Here is a 17,498-nt window from a genome sequence, read left to right on the forward strand (position 1 = left end):
AAAATACGTAAAGGCAAAATTACTGTATAATTTCCAATGGGCGCAATGTCTACAAATTTAGTTACCAAATATTTTCCGGCGTTTTTTTGTATTATTTTCGAACTAAAACTACCTTAAAGGTTTACCTAGATTTTAAGTTGAGATGTGCTTTTCCATATATTATCTACTAGGCCAAGTGATTAATTAGCATTTTGAAAATTTAAAATCATAATACCTTTTTTTTGAGATTTTTTATATTATTTCTACACAAAATCACGAGCTCTTCGATCCTAATGAAAGAAAAAAATTTCGTCCCTCCCATTCCGTTACCGTCATACAAAGTCTATGAAAAATGGTAACGTCTATGAAAAATATTCTTCTTCTCCGTCGGTATCACTCTTGACAGAGTGGTCGTGGTCATCACTCCAAGTGTTGGTGGCAAGCTTCACAACACGTCGCCACTCTTCTCTGATAGCCGCCTTCCTCGTGCATTCATGTAGTGATGATGAGCCATTTACTGCCGCCTCTATCTGGTCAGTCCACCTCATAGGCGATCTTCCTCGTGGCCTGGTACCCTCGACCTTTCCCTGGATGAAAAATATTAACGGAATTGAAATAAAAATCCTGGGCCAATTTTTATCTTAATAAGATCGAAATAGCTCGTGATTCTAGGTAAAAATACCATAATATAGTCCAAATAAATATAAGTGTAGTGTACAAACTTAACGTGGCCCATCTAAAACTTTGCTTGTTTACAAATACAAAAATACAAGAGCGTTTTCCAAAAAACGTACTCAAAATATTGACTTCTTGGGCTCATTTTACTCAAAATCATTTGTATATTCACGCCTCATAGATAAAAAAATATGTCCCCAAATTTTGTATGAAAAAATATTTTTCCAGTGCGTCACGTTCTTACAAATAAAAAACTTTTCATACTAAAATGTGACGATCTGGAAAGGGAATTTTGGGACACATTTTTTCATGTATGAGGCGTGAATGTACAAATGATTCTGAGTAGAATAGGCCCAAGAAGTCAATATTTTGAAGACATGAATGAAATCTATTTTTTTTTGGAAAACGCTCACAAATATAAACACATTCATTGCATTACTTTTTACAGCAGTTCTAAGGAATAAAGGTTTTTAACGCCTCTGAATATTTGAATTCATCCAAGCAAGATAATGAGATAGTTTGGGACATGTCCTAGCACTTTAAGGTGGGATTGCAATTAACTCTAGTAATTGTTTTCTGTGTTTGCGCAAAAACAAGACTATTTAGCCTAATTGGCGCGATTCTACTTGTAATCCTTTCCTTAAGCGAGAAAACTATTGTTAATTTATTGTCCAATTGTGTCTTACTCTTAGCTATTTTATTCAGTATTTTTATTGCACTATAAATAAATAATAAAGGACGCAAATTCTAAGTCCCACAGTAAGCTCAATGAGGTTTGTGTTATGGGTACTTAGACAACGATATATATAATAGGTATTAAATATTTATATAGAAAACACCCATGAATCAGGAACAAATACACAAATGAATGCCCAATCACACAAATCACACATCACACAAATGAATGCCCTTGCCAGGATTTGAACCCGGGATCATCGGTTTTATATCATATCATTCATATCATATAGGAACCTACCTATTATATATATCGTTGTTTGAGTACCTACCCACAACACAAGCCTTCTTGAGCTTACCGTGGGGCTTAGTCAATTTCTGTAAAAATGTCCTATAATATTTATTTATTTATTTATCTACATACAATTTGTTCCAAAATATTCATGCTGACTGTACCTAATTCCTGCATGAAATTGAGTAATATCATGTACGCAGCAGGCTCTGTTTAGTCCAAACAGTCTCGGGGGAAATCTATCGGCGAATTGAACAAGGTCATTTATCCATATTAATATTATAAATACGTAAATAGGCAACTTTGCCTTTCCGTTACCGTTTCCCGGCTAAAATATTAAATCGATACCGTAAAATATGCCTACTTTGCTCCCCAGCGGCTAATTGTATCCAACAGTTTTTGTACGTATATCAAAAATATATCATAACCTCATTTAACCCGTCGTATGCTTCAAAAATTAATAAAAAAAACCGTTTATTTCAGATCATTGATCCATAGCGTTATTAGTGGGTATAAACTTAAAAACTATGTTAATTAATAGAGAAAATAAAAATAAAAGAACGAATTAAAAAATTAAGAGCTAGGTATACTTAGACACGGACCCGTGCATGGGAATTTAAATGTATTATTTTAAATGTCAAGGTCCGTTTTACAATGATCAATTTTGACAGGCCGCATGTTACGAGGGGTTGAATTTTACAACATGGTAAGTACCTAGTAGGTCATTATGGTCTATTTTAAATTGGCATAATACATAATATATCAACAATATATTTAACGTTGATGAACTAGCCATTCCTTCGCCGCCATCCTAAGTCAATATCCTGCTCTGATATTGTCTGTCCGGCCAAGCCACAAAGCACTATGCCCTAGAGTGCCCTAAACGGCGTTACATACCTACATATGTAGGTACTAGAAGTTGGCACACTTTTAACGAAATTGCCGTTTGACCTTTCAACGCAAAGGGGAATCTAGGCTTTAAGTTATACTGGTACGTATAGGTAAACTAAATAACTGCAATAATATGATCCCCACGCATGTCATGACATATCGTACCCAGTATATGAAATGGAGTACCTAATAACAACCAGTGTGCTCGGTGTAGTTCAAACTGCCCCGTGGGAAGCCTAGCGTTATAAGTGTTATAACGAAAGTAAAATAGCGCGTTTGGAGGATATTTAGTAAATGAAGAATAGCGAATCCTTGCTATTTTTATACATTTTCATTTTTAGTTTTAATCGTGTGTCGATAGATGGCAGTAAATTTACTGTGACTACAAAATTTGCTATCACAGTAACCCTTATACTATCTATGTTCTTTGCTAATACTAAAAGGTGGTACAATTTAACGAAATTTCCTTCAGACCTTTCAACGCAAAGGGGAAACTAGGCTTTAAGCTATATGTAAACGATGCAATATGATCCCCGGTATGTCATGACATATCGTACCCAGTATATGAAATGGAGTAATAACAACCAGTGTGCTCGGTGTAGTTCAAACTGCCCCGTGGGAAATCTATCGCCGAACTGAACTAGCGGAACGTTATAACGAAAGAAAAATAACGCGTTTGGAGGATATTTAGTAAATGAAGAATAGCAAATCCTTGCTTTGTTAAATGCTCTGGAGAATATTGTCTGTGGTATTTCTCTCAATAGGCTTGATGACAATTTTTGAATGGTATTCGATCAGTTTGTTTTGAGGAATAAATGTGTATCTGATATGGCACTCATTCCATTAATGCAATACAAAATTCAGAAAGAAACAGAAAGTCTGACAATCACATATTTCAACGCACAAAACGGTAGGTAATCGTGAGGCCATGATTACGATAAGACGTGTTAAAGTTGTCAAAAAATTGACATTTAACGGTGAAATAATGCATTTATACCAACTATGTATAAACACAATATACAATTTATTTTTCATTCAAATTCAGATAAGGTAAGGATTCGGTCAGGTATCGGATGGTATCATTTTTGTGTAAGAATAGTCTAGGGACTAGACCAACTAGTACCCGTACCATAGTGTAAACAGTAGATTACAGTGGTCCGACGGCCTTTGAGGTGTACCGAGCTACTAACAATGCGACGACAGCGATGTATGCAGCTCGGTTGCGCGCGATTACACCAATAATGACCAATGGCAAACATTAGAACAACTCGGTTATGCCTTGTTAGATTCTATTACCATAATATAAAAAGTGTTACGCATGAAAGCGTTAAACGTAAGAACATTGTCACTTTCCAAGTAGGTCATCACTCGACTTAAGGAACAAGGCAAACAAATTGTTTTAGCCGCGCCGATCGTTTGATGTGTAATGAGGCTCGGCGGAGTCTGTGACGTACTGTAGCACTTATACTGGGGGCTTTTACATCAAACGTTCCGTTACAAGAAAACCTTTAGAGAAATGACAAAGAGCCACTTGTCGTTGTAGATCTCACGGTAAGCTTATGAAACTTCATCAAAACCAAAGACGAATTAAACACTAGATTTGGGCGACGATATAGCAGCGTGGCTCCGTTGCGTCTTCTGACTTGGTGTAGGATTCGGAGAATTGCCCCGGAGCTACCGAAACACCACACCCTTCGGCCAGAAGACCGCGCTTGCGATGGTGTCCTGCAGCGGCCGCGGCACGCGCACCGCAAATGAACTAAAGTGCACATAATGACGCGACTGTAACAACAGGTGCAACCTCAGCGTGTAGCCATATAATATTATAATATCATATATAATAATATCATATCATAATAAATATATAACTATAATAATTTAATATCTTGTACCGTGTTCAAGTTTACTCGAATGTGATGTGTAAAGTGCCTTGCGACGATCAGCGTGTACCTATATGAATCTTGGCATCCCTCCGAGCGAGTGTCGCCAAAGTGCTTTAACGAACGAGACGTCAATAATTTGTGAATCACTTCTTGAGGAGCATAAGAACGCATTCAAGTGTGAAGACACATGTTTTTGTTCAATTAACCCGTATGCTCAACGGGGCCCGCCCTATCCTTTGAATGATTTTAGTGAAAGGATTCAATCGAGTTAAAGGCAATTGCATTTAGATTATTCAACATCTATCAGTACTTGGTGAATTGGAATTGTTGGTAAACTTTGTAATGAAATACTGAATCACAGGATTTCTTGGACTAGAACTGTGAAGATGACTTTTTCGTGAAAATATATTTTCGTAAGGTGCATCGAGATAACTTCGAAATCGGGGTACCTAATTTTGAAAATCACGAATACCTATCCACTAGAGTTTGTGTGGAAAGAGTATTAGAATGTATTGGTTCCCATATATTCCACGACTCTTCTCTATCCGCATAGACTCTTAACCAGAAGCTTTTCATATTTTGGCAACAATTACGCGTAACACGACATCTCGCTTAATTACTGTTGCTACAAGTTTGCTTGTCGTTTAGTAGATATTTGCTTTAGGAGAAATTTCCCGTTCTCGTTTAATAACGTCGTGTCATGAACATCAAAGGTATCCAATAATGAAAGTCCCGTTATAGTTTTAGCAAGATTTATACTCCTGTTTCTGTTTGGCAATCAAGTCAAAGGCCAGGCTTGTCAACAAAAATATTTAGCCCAATTACTACCATTAATTCACTATACACTTTATTTCCAAGCAATAAGTCTCAATTTACAACCATCAAATATTATTAAAGTAAGTATTTAAAAAACAAAACGATCTCCTATTCAGGAAAGTGAGTCATCCACATAAATTTCCAGTGAAAGAACCGAATGGAGACGACGGCCTGTTAACTAAAATAATATCAATCATAGTGTCCTTTGATCCAAAATTAGATGGCCCATTTGCAAAGACTCGGGTTACGGTATTATTTATTGGAATATTTGAATTCAGAAAAATCTGAGGAGACCCAGAAACAATTTTTTAGAGATACATTTTTCGTCTTTTATTACGTAATAATAAAAATGTCGAGCAAAAGAAATTAACATTTGCGGCAGTTATGCAGTTGGCAGCAGAAGAAGCTAATAAGCTGTTGAGGATGTCAAAAAATGAGAATGTCTTTATTTAGACCTATGTATAAACAAAACTGTCAACATAAACAAAAATGTTCATAAAGTTGTTGCTACTTACTTGTTTTGAGATTCTTGAATTTCAATGGTCTTATTTTTTCAAAAAATTGTTTATCAAAATAGCTTCGAAACAAGACTGCAAAAACGTGTTGGACATTTTTATAATTCTAATTTAAACATGGAGGAAGAGTATTCAGGCTTCTACAGATTGAGCGAAATAATATGTGGTTTGATGACCCCAATATTGAGGTCAGAGTGTCTAATGCGTATTTAGACATTTACCTCACATATTAAAACCCAAACCCTGACATCATATTAATAACGTGAAGCTTAACTAACCCTCGTTAGATTGAGTATTGATCGTTAGGTATCAGTCTCTATGTCGCTCTTCCATATTTGTACGATACAGAAGCAGATAACGAAATTTCGATTTTCGTTTTTCGCGGTAGGCCTGATTACAACCTCAATATGAACCAAAATTAAGTGTATCACAATATTTACCTCTTCCATCATAAGGGTTCATTGGCCCGTAATATCCAAACGAAGGCGTATTGTTGCCTGAATTTGGTTCGTTTATTTTGTAAATTGTGCCGGGCTGCTTTGACTGGTTACTAATTGAGGGGATTCACTTCGTTTTCTTGACTTGTGTAACAGTGTTATCTAACACAAACATTCTCACAAGTTTGACTAAAAAAATGTTCAATTCAAACTCAATACTTTAAATTGGTATTATATAGATTCCGCATCTTTGAAAAGGTACTCCAATTATATTTTTGTATCACGCTCAAAATAGCGAGCGGAACAAATTTTACCTTTTTTTTGTCTTGCTTTTTTAGGGTTCCGTACCCACCCAAAGAGTCCGTCTGTCCGTCTGTCTGTCTGCCTGTCATCAGGCTGTAACTCATGAACCGTGATAGCTAGACAGTTGAAATTTTCACAGATGTTTTTCTGTTGCCGCTATAACAACAAATACTAAAAACAAAATAAAATAAATATCTAAGTGGGCCCACTTAAATATTCACCTTTGGTTGACCGATATAGAGCTAGTGGGATTCTAAAAGCTACACTCCCATTAGATATGTACTTTATAATGACAATAGAATACACTTTATATAATACCTTCAGTGATGGTTATAACTAAGACGTTAATATAATTGTAAGTTTAGGTATGCTATTTACCTAGCTTACAAGTAAATTAATTTAGGTGGGAGCTAGACTTGAATAGTTTACGTTTGTTGATCACTGGGTTAGGGGGTCAGGTAGTGCAAACAATAGTGTGTGTTTATTCGAATTAATTAGCCAAAGTCAGACAGAAGTATTAGGTTTATGGTATTAAGACTGCGTGACGAAATTGTATTATTATCTTATGGAAAGAGTACCTATATTTATTTATTTAGAAATTTAATTCAGGCAACAAGGCCCATATTACAAATACCTTACAGACTAACATACATATGTATTTTATAAACTTAAAACTAAACACTATTTAGTCGACAAAACGGCGTGGCTCCGTTGCATCGGCTGCTCTTGTGTCGGATTCGGCAGTTTGGCCCGGAACCTCCGAAACACGACACCTTTCGGCCAGAAGTCGACGCACTCGATGGTTCCCTGCAGCGGTCGCGGCACGCGCACCACAAAAGAGTTGAAGTGCACGTAGTGGCGCGATCGAAGCTGGAACACCCTCAGCGTGTAGCCGGTCTTCTGGTGTACATACTCCACCACTTCAGCAGCCGTGGCGGTGTAATGCAGGCGCGATACGTACAGCGCCTTACTTATATAATAGAGTAACGTCCGGATTTCTAAAACAAATTCCATCGAGAATTTTAAAGATCCTAACTCTTATACTAAGAAATAAATGAAACAAAATCAAACGAAGGGGCATAGATATGATTAGTTTACAAAAAAATAGGTAAAAGTATTTGCTATGTATAATGTTAATATCCAGAAAGAAAATTGGGGACTACGTTTGTATGTAGAAGCTGTCAAATGAAGAAAACGCAAACGAAAAGTATAACTAAATACCAATAAAGGATGAAAGGAGCTTCCGGCGCTTCGTTTTCTATGGACCACGTGGTCACAGAAAATGCCGCGTCGGACGCCTCGGCCCGGTCTAGCGTGAGTCGTCCTAAATAGCTACACCTTTCAGTCGGTTGTTTAGTTTTCATTATACTTATCAGATACGGACAAATAGTCTGTAGCAACACACAGTAGTCGATCACTGTGAACTAACTTTAATACCTTTGTATAAAATAGTCACAATACTCCATTTTGTTTATAAAAGACCCCGCAAAGATCCTAACGAATCACTGTTAACCTTCATCCACGAACGGACGGTAACCTTCTAAAACATCGACATTATATCATCAACAAACGCGAAGTGAAATTAAATTTCACGTAGCGATTTATCTCTTCAGAATTTTCATTAATGTGTTCGTGTAATGGCAACACTGATAAAAGGGGGAGCATAAATCAAGTTCACGCCGGCTATTGTTAATATATTTTTCATAGTGAAACACCTAGGGTTGCGGGGGTCAGACATGGAGTAAAGACGCTGGAAGAGCCCTTGGGAGTAAATACAGGAAAAGAAGCAAAACTCACGATGGAAGATTGATCTGTCAGTGTCAAAAGTGACGTTGATAACCACGGCCACATATAGAAAAATATAAATTTGAAGTTAAAATGAATGAAGATCGGAACGTCTTCATACCTGGACAGCCCAGCAGGAAGACGTCCTATCGGACGCCACAGGTGTCCCTGGTGCGACATGGTGGAGGCGGATCTGCGCGAACTTCAACAATTGGCGAGAGGTCGCACAGGACCGAGAAAAGAGGCACTGTTTTGAGTCAGAGGCCAAGTCTCATTTTGGGTCGCTGAGTCAACGGAGTAGTAGTAGTGAAGTTCAAAATTTTAAACCAAAGCATGGAATATCGTAACACCAACAATATGCTTCCTTCATTCTTTCTAGAAGTCAGAAAAAAAAACCAAACGGTTGCACCAATATTGTATGAATATCCCTAATACTGTTAGGATCCTAAGAACACTGCGCCGCGCTTCTTATGAAGTTGATTTCGATCTCACTGGCAGTCATTTAATGGAAAAATTAGAGTGCTGGAGAAAAAAAACAAGTAACGTTCACAAACGTCAATCTATTAAAATGAAGACACATCTAGAGCAACGTTTTCAATGATGCCTTTAACGGTTTATAAATAAAGGTAACGACGAGCCAGGCACGAGCCTAAAGGTACAGGCACATTAATTACTACGTTGACCTTGAAGAAAATGATTTTCGAGTGTAATGAAAGGCGTAAAACGATATATAGCTAGGTGATAAGTTTGGCGATAGCATCAGTACCCGTACCATGAGTCACTGACGTCAAAACTAACGTTTATGTAAATTACTTTCTATGCATTATAAAATTCTCTTTCTATACGCTCGCACTGATATGCGAGTACGAGCGAGATGCTTGAAAGTTAGTTATGTTCTCGACAGCCTTTACGTCAGTACCAAACAGGTGGTAGCCACACAGGACGCCAATTTTAATGAAACATATTTTATTTCTAAATTTAAGTATTAGGTTATAAGTTTAAGGGTCCACTGAAAATCAGCGTCGTTGCACTATGACCGACACATGCTGAGTGGTATCCTCTTTGAGACAACTAGTTACAAAACTATGTCATAATTATATTATATATTTAATATCTATTAATCTTAAGGTTGTTGTGTCAAATAAATTCTCGTTTCATTCGTTTCGTTTCGTTTTGGTTTGGTTTCGTTTCATTTCATTTCTTAGTTTTGAAATGGTTTCGATACGACTTTGACGATCGTATTGGTGCTTGACGCGCATCTCACGCACGACTTTCACTTCATTTCACATGCACAGATCAGCGTGAGCGATCTTCAAGGTTGTGTCAAAATTCAAAACGTAACAAGTTGTTAAAATCTGAATATGGCTCATTGATAAGCTTGGTGATAATGGCATTAGGAGATTCTTATTTACCAATTTGTAAAAGACTTATATCGACCGGGATATGGAGTCTAGTGAAAGTGAAACTAAACCGTGAATCATTCAAAACTGTTAATTTGTAATAGTTTTGATCTCAGTACACTGTGCATCTCACGCGCGCCAATAAGCGCGAGCGAGATGTCTATGCACGACGTTCCAGCGCATGTCAGTCAAAACTAGATCAAAACCATACCATGTTGGTAAATCAGAATTGGCCCCCAGTTTGAAATGACTGTCATTAAATAAGTAATAACATGTTTGTAATATAATAGCCCGATTATTTATAGATAATCTGTTACATCCACAACGACAGAACTAAACTAAATGATTTCCATTATTTGGTTTATATTTATTTATACATAATAGGTACAACATTTACCAACTTTTATATCAATTTTAGTGTTTATATCTGATTACTTACCGATAATATTAATTTATAGGTATTTAATAGTAGTAGTAGAGTTAGTAGAAAGGGCATCTAGTAACCCATTTATTGGAGGCAATTTTTTATAAATTCTGATTATCACTTTGAATGCGAGGAAATTAATTATACAAACATATCAAATGTTTGACGTTGCTTTACCGTATTGATTCTAGATTAAAGGCCGCATGGGAAAAAGAGCCACCAGCCACCTGAGCTGGCCACCAGCTGCAATCAAGTTTATGCCGCCATAATTACACACGACCTAAATTATACCAAATTGACGAGCAACAGAGGTGAAAATTTTAAGCGTTCATGAATAACGGATTATTAAGACCGGGCCCCAAGTTTATATTAGAAATAATTCTATCAACTTGAAAACCTTGTATAAAGACTAAAGTTTAGATTCAATAGCGGTGTTTAGAATACAATACCGTTAAATGAGACTCTAACGAACTTTTGAGACAGCGTCTTTAGAATTTATACAACTTCAAAGACAAACACTTTGAATCACACTACACATTTTAGACACAGTATCATAGTGACTAAGCTTCTCTATTAATATACTTAAGTGGTCGGACGCTTTTCTCTACGGACATTTAATTCTTGTATATATACTTATATTTATTTATATTTTATTATATTTCGGGGATCTCGGAAACGGCGCTAACAATTTCGATGAAATTTGCTATAGGTACATGGGTTTCCGGGGGCAAAAAATCGATCTAGCTAGGTCTTATCTCTGGGAAAACGCGCATTTTTGAGTTTTTATATGTCTTCCGAGCAAAGCTCGGTATCCCAGATATTAAAAGGAATCCGAGATCCGCTTGGCAACATAAAATATACTACTAAAACTATCTGTAAATGAATTCATCATCGAGAGCTTCTCGAGAAAATTACTTATATTATGATGTCAAAATTATATCTTAATGTTTCCATTTATTCAGTGCTAGTACTAGTGTAAGACAAAGATTGAAATTATTCTCTCTGTCTATGATGAGACAGTCCTTTGACAAACTATAAATATGTATAAATGTAGCGTAAGATAAATTTTAATCCCCATATGATCAGAACGTGTGAAATACGGACCCAAATGAATTAGCAATCGTCAAACCTAATCCTATGAAAGCGAGCTTAATCCCTCACAAGGTATGCATGTTCTTTGATGTATTTTCTTATTTAAAATAATATTTAAACAGACGTCTGATCAAAAGCAGTAGCGCTCCAAGGAGTTTATTCATTCGTGTCACATTTCAAACCCCAATCAGTCTTGCATGAAACTAGAGTGGTATTCAACGTTGCTTTTTGTCAAATTGAGACATTAAAAGGTTGTTACATGATGGAAAGTTTGGTAGAAGAAAATCCTGCTACAATCATTGTTGCCGTGAATGTCACTGTTGATATTTTTGACATTTGCGGCATCAATGCAGCAGTAATGCCGGTGTAATCTTTACCTCCATATTCATAAAACTTTACGGGCCGGATTTAGTTAAATTATGTTTTATCCCTTTCGTAAAAATACATAAGTCAAAATGACAGATAAAGACAAACGATTATTAGCTAATTGAGGTTTGTAGCGCGTTTATGAATAAGGGGTAAAATCCGTACGGTACCTTAAGCAGCACCTGAGAAGATTCGAGTGACCGGTCATTGTTGCTTACCTATTTGCCTATGCTATTAGAAGTATCAGGACAAATTGTATTATTTTCAGAAAATATTAGCAGAAAGTATTAGATTATATTATATATTTTAGGGGGCGCCATAAGCCTTTGAAGTAAGAAGTGCATATACTTGGAAAATTTCGACCTATGCCGCCGTCCTCGGAGGCCGAATGGCACAGGCACCTGCCGCGATAGCAGAGGACGCTGGTTCGATTCCAGCCTGGGGCACTAGATGGTCACTTTTTTCTTGTATATGACATTTATTTCAGTTTATTATTTCCCTATGGTACTACTGATACCTACTTGCTAGTTAAACTGAGTGTTCGCCTCGCCTTGTAACAATCAGAACACGGCCAGTAATGTGTATTGGCTAAGCAATGCTCATAATTATGGCTTATCTAGCAAGCTGCCAACATGCCTGGTTAGGCCGATACCACATATTACATGCCCAATGCCCACTGTTGCATTCAACCTCAAATGTATGTGGGGGGGGCGCACCGCAGTTGACTAATAGCCCTGCTGCTTTGTCCTACCGACTAGTAACTACGTATAGCTGTTTGATATAATAGCAATCAATTTAAAAATCACTAACACACCTTATAAAACGAAGTCTCCCGACGCGTCTGTCTGTTTGTGTGTTTTTATGTTTGCGATAAACTCAAAAACTACCGAACGGATTTTCATGCGGTTTACACCTACCTATCGATAGAGTGATTCTTGAGGAAGGTGGTACCGGGGCGGGTCGCTAGTGTATAAATCAAGGGAAACTATAATTTTAGGTCAATCATATTGTAACTTTTGTTAATTATGCTTCTGCGCTACATAACATTATAATACATATAACATAACTGTAGACTTTATGTATAATTATAATATTGAAAATAAAAAATAATCATGAAAACCGGCTTATTTACTTCCCAGCAAAAATACTTACAAAACTGGAAAGCCCAATGAAAAATATACAATTGGGTACTTTCCTCAACTTAAAATAAACTATTTCACACTGTGCACGAAATAAAACACCAGATAATTATTAGAAAAATATAGATACTTAGCAGTTATTTTTCACCACAATTTCTATTTAATAAATCGGTTTGAAATATTAAAAACCGGTCAAGTGCGAGTCGAACTCGCGTCCCAAGGGTTCTGTACTGCACACATTTTCGAACGAGCGAGCAAAGCGCAGTTCATAAGTACATTCAACTGTTCATTCAATATTTTCACACACGGCTGGCTATCTTTAATTTTGTTCGAAGTTCGCAAATTGCTGGCATCTCACTCTGTCACTCTAATTACGGTTTAATTGGAGTAAAAGAGAAATCCCCGCAATTTGCGAACTTCGGTGTTCGCGGTAGACCCTCTGATATACGGCAGTTCAGCCTTCTCATTTAACTACTCGTACTTAAACCAATTATTTGTTCTGTTTGAGCACTAACCTCCTAAAGCTCATCCTTCGACCTTGCGTGGAGGCGCACCTCTCTTAGATGCTTCAGGCCTTCGGCCCAACGCAGAGCTCGGCCTTCGACCTTCGCACTAGCTGTCCACACCACGTTTAACGTAAATCAATTGCGGTTGTGGCCCTGAGAGAGCTTATCCGCAATTCTTATTCTTAAGTCCGGCTCACGCTTAATTGCAGACTTCTTATACGTTTTTCCAGTAATCTAAAGGTACACCGAAAAAAATAATTTTCTACAATACTACCATGGTATAATAATATACTCCGCCTGGTACTCCATTCCGAGATTCGCGTATGACCTAACTGACACGCGCCTACGTCATCATGCTGTTTACAGGTTCTCAAACTTTGAAATGTGGGAGAATTTTAACCAACGGTGAAAATCATTTTAACGGCATTAATTTTAAGTTATTCATGTAGAAACATAGTAAAATAAAACAAATCTAATGTATTAAATTAAACTTTATTTATCTATACAAGACAAACGTTTAAAAAACTAATTCACAGTTACACATTAATTACCAAGCTTACGACGTGAAAAGTTTGGAAAACACTGCGACTGCTGACACTGAGCGAGAAGGAAATAACAATTAACACGCGTTCGACAAGGATGACGGTCAGGGCATGAAGTTATCTAGATCCGAATTGTCAAATGTCCACAGCGCTATCCTGTGTTGCCAGTAGTATAAACAGAATTACCCGAAAGTCTGAAATTTCTTTCGTGAATCGGAAGATATTGCTAACGAGTAATTAAAAATGACGTGTTATTGTAAAATTTAAGCTAAAATACATATAAATGAAAATTATAAAATTATAAAGAAATATTTTAACTTATTAACCATAGGTATAATGTACCCATGTAACATGTTATGTTGAAATAAAGTGCCAATGTTATTGTGACGTAATCGCGTGTCACTCTGGGAATGGAAGACCATGTTTTATTAGACCATGAATACTACCAGAACGTATAGTAATTAAAAATATAGTTATACCTACTAAAATCCGGTAGTAATAACAAAAAATGTTGTATCGTGTAAAACTTGTTTTTTAAACATCACTGTTTAATTCTAGTTAAATGCAATTTAGTACTGCTTACAATTTCGTTGTATATGTAAAGATGCAAGTGTTGTAAATATTAAACGTTTGTCTCGTTTAATATATGCATCGTAACACTAACTATTGACATGTAAAAATAAAGATACGAGTGTACACGTTACAAGTTATTATGTTGTGGTTACTATAATGCATTGTAGTCTGAACGAATCAAACAGTTGTGCCAACACCACGGCGTATGCGCGGGTGGCGGGGGGCGGAGAAAGGAATTGCGCAAGTCACAGAACAGCAGCCATTACGCCAGCGTCTTACGTTGCGGCCGGTCGATGTTTTTATTTACGTAGATCCTGTCCATAATTTTATTGTAAACTAGTACAAGTGTATAGTAAGTGCGTGTTGTTTGCGTGTAGGGCTTCCAAATACCGGACATCTCACAATACCGGTATTAATACCGAAACTGTCTTCATCAATACCGGGATCCCGGGATCCCGGTATTGAATATAAATCGATAAAAAAATTATAGTTATATTAAAAAGGGGAATTAAAATGGGTTACTGTAACACCAGATATGTTCTAAAAGCTTTTGGAACAATAAACAATCAAATGACGCCAACTGCATTAATTTTATTTCATACTCCAGGCGGCTTAGCACGGTCGCGTTTTTATCCCTTGTCACCATGCCTGTCACGTTCTAACAAGTATGTAAGTGCGAAAGGGACGCGCATAGTGATAGTCGATAAAAATGGAACCGTGCTGAGCCCGCAGGTTGGCAATAATTTTATCCAACTTGTTGACTTCACCAGTCACATTTTTAGTCCAACAACCCACCAGCCAACTTTTGTTCAAATTTCCGCCTAAATTAGTTTACCATACTATTACAGTTCCTTGTTCCTTGCTCTTTTCTTTAAAATTTTTGATAAAATTTTAAGAACTAACTATATTAATCTCACTGTCAGGATTCATCCACCATCAACCACCAAATATTTATCTGACGTTCAGGCAACGTTCTTATTTCAATAATAAAATAAGGGCTAGATGCAAGTTAGATGCGTCTGACGTGTAGTAAGCTTCTTAATACAGCCGAATATGACTATTCTAATGGATATAAATGGTTTATACTGCAAATTTTCCTTGTTTTCGAAAATACCGGGATCCCGGTATTGCATTTAAAAATACCGGTATTGAAAAATACGTTTAAAAAGACGGGATCCCGGTATTTCGGGATCCCGGGATCCCGGTATTGGAAGCCCTATTTGCGTGTTGCTGACACAGTGAAATGTGCGGGCTCCGATTAAGGAAAAGTCCTCCCGCACCGATGTGGATAAGGAGGGATTCACACTGGTGGAAAGGAAACGCAAGGCGCGCAGGGCGCCTCGTAAAACTCTGTGTGGCACTGCGGAGCCGGTTAATTCTGGCCTACGAGTTGCGACACCGAGTAAGGCGCTCTACGTGTCTCGCCTGCATTACTCCGCCGGGGCCGACGAGGTGGTGGAGTACGTCCGCCGGAAGACTGGCTACACGCTGAGGGTGCACCAGCTACAGTCGCGTCACTATGTGCATTTCAGTTCATTTGTAGTGCGCGTGCCGCGGCCTCTGCAGGACACCATCGCAAGCGCGGACTTCTGGCCGAAGGGTGTGGTGTTTCGGCGGTTCCGGGGCAACCTGCCGAATCCTACGCCGAGTCAGACGACGCTACGGAGCCACGCTGTTACGTCGTCGCCCAAATCCAATGTTTAATTTGTATGTCATTTTTGTGTCTATTGTTTTCTTTGTGGAGACAAAATGTTTTTTTCATTTGTAGTGTCAGAGTGCCTTGGTTTTACTGTAATGCTGTGTTACTTATTTGATCAATAAAAAAATAATAAGTGTGCTTAAAAACTTGTCTGTATTTACTAGAAGAGCAGTGTACTGGTTATATATTGTTCACGTAACCAGAACCCACTGTGCTGAAGGGACTTCTAAACGGGCCATATGTTCACTGCAATATGTGGCCGGCAACTATTAGTGTCCCTCTCTAACATGCGAGTAAGAGGACACCAATAGTTGCCGGCCACATATTGCAGTGAACATATGGCTGGTTTAGAAGCCCCATTAGCACAGTGCGTTCTGGTAATGTGAACAATATAAAACCAGTACACCGCACAAATCGTTCAGTTACATATACTGAATACCTTGTTATAACAACAGGACAGGAACGTATATGTTACTGTATTATTTAGTAACCATTAACAGACCGGCTAGTTGGGTTTACTAAAAGTCTTATACCCACTACTATACACTTCATAGAATTAACAAATTTAATTTAACAAGAATGGTCTGGTTATGTTTACAAAGTGTCCTGTCGTCACATATACAACAAGACAATATAGTACAGCTAACCAGATTCTGGTTACCAGTACCAGGTTTTTTTTTCAGTGTATCGGGCCCAATCGCTTAACAAAGGATAGAACAAAATTGACGATCTCCTTTGCAGGAAGCATGCACATGTCGGAGGCTTTCGACCTTCGCATTCAGACACTTGTACTATAATTGTTCTGTGTTTGAACACTAACTTCCCGCAACTCGGCCTTCGGCCGTGCGTTTCAAAAAGCGACTGGGGGATGCTTCGGGCCTTCGGCCCTACGCGTAGCACGGCCTTCGGCCTTCGCAGAAGCTGTCCACACCGAGTTTCACGTAAACCATTACGGCTGTGTCCCTAAAACAGCCCAACCGCGTTTTTGACTCTAGATTTCTAATAGGTTTTCCTGTCATCTAGAGGTAAAGAACTATGATGTGTATTTTTTTTAAAATTTTAGACCCAGTAGTATCGGAGTCAAGAGGGGGGGGGGGGGGTGATAATTTGTTGCCTATTTTCTTAAATAACGTCTAAACTGTTTCATATAAAATTATAAAAAAAATATATATGAGAGACTAAAAGAGCCCCCTATGCTTGAAATTCATTTGTTTTTATTTCATGTCCGTCTTTGGGTCACAGACTTCCATATGTGTACCAAATTTCAACGTAATTGGTCCAGTAGTTTTGGAGCAAATAGGCTGTGACAGACGGACATGATTTGACTAGTACGAAAGTAGCCAATTGTGTATAGTGTAAACCCTCCAGTAAATGAACACCCCCCAGGGGGTGTCCAATGTCCAATGAACAAAATCACGTTTTTTGTCTAAAATAAGAAATACAGCAATTTCCACCACTTTTCGTATTTTTTTTATTATTAACATGTCTATTTTCTATGCAATGGCA

This window comes from Cydia splendana, chromosome 2 (genome assembly GCF_910591565.1).
Source record: "Cydia splendana chromosome 2, ilCydSple1.2, whole genome shotgun sequence".
Lineage (NCBI taxonomy): Eukaryota > Metazoa > Arthropoda > Insecta > Lepidoptera > Tortricidae > Cydia > Cydia splendana.